Source organism: Crocuta crocuta, unplaced genomic scaffold, assembly GCF_008692635.1.
Source record: "Crocuta crocuta isolate KB4526 unplaced genomic scaffold, BGI_CrCroc_1.0 scaffold1529, whole genome shotgun sequence".
Lineage (NCBI taxonomy): Eukaryota > Metazoa > Chordata > Mammalia > Carnivora > Hyaenidae > Crocuta > Crocuta crocuta.
The window spans coordinates 298,552-302,255 of NW_027532160.1; positions in this window are offsets into that span (position 1 = coordinate 298,552).

Here is a 3,704-nt window from a genome sequence, read left to right on the forward strand (position 1 = left end):
GCTATCTGTCTAATTTTTGCTCCTTTGAAGGTGATCTAAGGTTTTTATTTTATGGCTGTTTTGAGATATTTTCCTTGTCTTTGGTTTTCAGTAGTTTTACTATAATATGAATACGTGTGATTTTCTAAAATTGATCTTGCTTCAGATTTGAAAGGATTCTTAAGTGTGGCTTGATGTTTTGCAAAGTTAAGAAAATACTGAACAATTATTTCTTCCCATATTCTGCTTCATTCATTCTCTCCTTTCTTCTTTTTTTTTTTTTTTTAAATTTTTTTTAATGTTTTATTTATTTCTAGGAGGGAGAGAGAGAGACAGNTTCATTCTGGATAGATGGGATTCATTCTAGTTTCTTTCAACTTACCTTCCTGTCCAATAACTTCTTTTTTTAGTTCTTAAGATTTTTAATTTTTCATTTCTAGAATTTATGTTTTATACTCTTTTATAGCTACCATTTATCTTCAGAAATTCTCTGTATTGTCCTTTATCTCCTTTCTAAAAAGTTTATATATTTATTTTGAGAGAGAGAGAGAGCACACACGCAAGTGAGCACCTGTGCATGAGCAGGGAAGGGGCAGAGAGAGAGGAAGAAAGAGAGAATCCCAAGCAGGCTCTGCACCATCAGCCAGGGCTCGACCTGAGGCACCATCTCACCAACCATGAGGTCATGACCTGAATCGAAACCAAGAGTCAGAAGCTCAACTGAGTCAGCCACCCAGGTACCCCTGTCCTTTATCTCCTTAAACATAGTAAGCATATGTATTTAAAATCTATGTCTGATAACTCTAAATCTGAGGCCCCAATGAGTCTTTTTCTATTGTCTATCATTTCTGATGATTTCTGTTAATTTCGTCTTGTCTTCTTGTGTACTTTTTCTATTGTGTACCAGATATTGTATTTTATACAACTTCAGCAATAATTTGAGGATGACATTGTTTTCCACCAAAGAAAATTTGTATTTGCACTGTTAGGCATCTAGGAGCATTAGCACTCTGGATACTTTATTCTAATTTCCAGTGATTGAGATTATTCAAAATTAAACTGATATTTTTGTGATATCCTGTCTACCTTTTGTTCATTCTGACTCTGAAGTGCAGCTTTTTCAGTATCGCAATCCAAAGACATTGGGCTTCATCAGGTACAATTCTTGGCACAATTCTGATTCTAATATTTTTCTCCCTAGCCTCCAAAGGCTGTACAAAATTCTGCATAACTTCTCTCAACAGTCCCCTCAATAACTGTATATGCTCATTTGGGAAAAATGGCTCTAACATTAAGCTCAACTTCTCCCAATCTCCTTTTGAACCAATTAGTCTTCACTATCTTGTTAGTCCTCTAGTGTCTTCAGAGAAGTTTAAAAATATGTTTTGTCTTGTTTACCCAGATTAGCAGAAGGATTGGTTTCATTTACTCATCTCCCATTTTTATAATTCACCATTGAGGCCTTTTGGTAAATTTTTGTTAAAGTATACCATATAGACAGCAAAGTATACAAATCCTGAGTGTTCATCTCAATGAATTTTCATAAAACAAGCAAGAAACAAAACATTAACAGCATAGTGGAAGCTTCCTTCATCCCCCATCCAGTCTATAATGCATCCCAAGGGTAACCACCATTCAGATTTCTAACACCATAGACTAATTTTGTATGTGTGCTTTAAATTTTATGTAAATACAATCACACAGTATATATTCTTTTCTGTTATTTTGCTAACATAGTCTGTGAGATTATTCCATATTGTTGCATGTATGATATTCATTGTTATTTTTGAATATACTATATTTTATTTATCCATTCTACTGTTGATGGATATTTGGAATATTTCCTGTTTGGGACTATTACAAATAAAGTTGCTATAAACATTCCTATATGTGTCTTTTGGTTAACATATGCATGCATTTCTGTTGTGTGTAAGGTTATAATTTTACATATTTTTGGACTGAAGACAAAATTAAGATTTGGATCCTGGAGTGTAGCAAACTCAGCAAGATAAGTACTACTTTGTGGGGCCTGTCTGGAAAGCCAGGTGGTCTTGTCCAAGAGACACATCTGTTCATCTCTATGTCCCATTGACCTTAACAGCTGACATTGCAGCTAGAATGTGTTTTGTCTTAAATCTTATCCTAAGAAATAACCAGTGGTGACATTTTGGCAAAAGTCAGTGCAGAAAGCTCCCTAAATATGTAAAATGATGTACAAATATTTTTTTAAATCTAGTAGTTCCAAGAAAAATGAACAGAAGCAATAAATAATTATTTCAAACCTCTCTTTCATGGGAAATCTGCTTTCTCCTGGATCTGAGATAGATGATGGATACTAGTTGCTGAGCTTTTTCAGCATCACAGATGGGGAATGTGAGCAGAGGGGACATGAAGAGATGGACCACTGCTTTGTATTCTAGAAGAAGACAGAAAATATAAAGAGAAATAGTTGCTCCAGGAGAAGACAGATTTCTTTCTTGGAAAGTAGAAAAGGCAATCTTTAACAAAATGGAAATGAATTTTCTTTTGTCTTTTAAGAGTGACAAAAAAATGGATAACAGGTCTGGTGTGCTAGGGGAAGAGAGACAAGTGAGCACACTCTTGAATCACTGCTCATGGAAAGGGAGCTTGTGGACCATGGCTTATTGGTGATGTGTATCTCAGGTGACAAGGAATTGTGAAAAGGTGGTCTTTTTGGTCCAGCCATCAACTCCCTGTTGACTTTAGAGATGTGTTTGTAGTTGAGTGAAGAAGGAAGAAACTTCTCTGGTTGTATGCAAGTTGGTGTGAGAATGGGCATTACCTGGGGAGTTTTGAGGTCAGGGTGGGCGTGGGGGCAGAGACCTGAAGGGGCAGAGTCATGTTTCCTACACTACCCAGGCTACTCACTAGCTCATTTTTATTGTCTAAATGGTGCATGGTGTCAGAGGGAGAGCTGATGCTGGGATATAGGAGTGAAAAGTGAGAATTATTTGACAGAGTCCTGAATCAGTAAAAGGTAGGAATTACGGTTTATCATCCAGAACTAAATGTTCACCAACCACTATCTTTTGGTTTCCTTGTTTGTAAGAGGCAACACAACCCAAGGGAAAGGAAGAGAAAGAGTATTGTATGATATTTAGTACAAACCAAAACTAGTAGAAACTTGTTTCTTAAAGGAAATATGGGGCCTAAACAAGCCACAAGGGGGTGGTAGAGGCAAGCTCGCAAACAGAGCCCACTTTTCCACTTCAATCTTGTCTTCAGAAAAGCAATACTTAATCCCAATCTTGTTTGGCTCTGAGGGAAGCAGCGACAAAATCTGTGGGCAGAAATGAGGGAGAAAACACAAAATTGGGCATATGAGGGGAGAGAGCAAGGTCAAGAGAGTGTCAAGGAAATGGAAAAAGTAAAAATGGGGGTGGGTGGGTGATGAAAGTGTCTGGAGCACAGGGTGCAGGGAGTGCCCGAGTCCTAAATAGGTGACATTTGAAACTAGATTTTTCACCCCGGAATAGAGGGATCTTATGTGCCAGTAATCTACTAGTCTCCATTCTCTCTTGTCTGTCTACCTGTAGACATAAATCTAGGCAAGGAAGGAAGGAAATTGTTCCACACAGTGTGATATCCTGGAGATATGGGGTAGGGATAGAGATGTCCGAGTCAGAATACAGGGTCTAAAGGCAACTCGGATTCTTCCTCTCTGAGTCTTTGCTCTGAGCCTTCTTTTTTACTTTGAGTCTTTG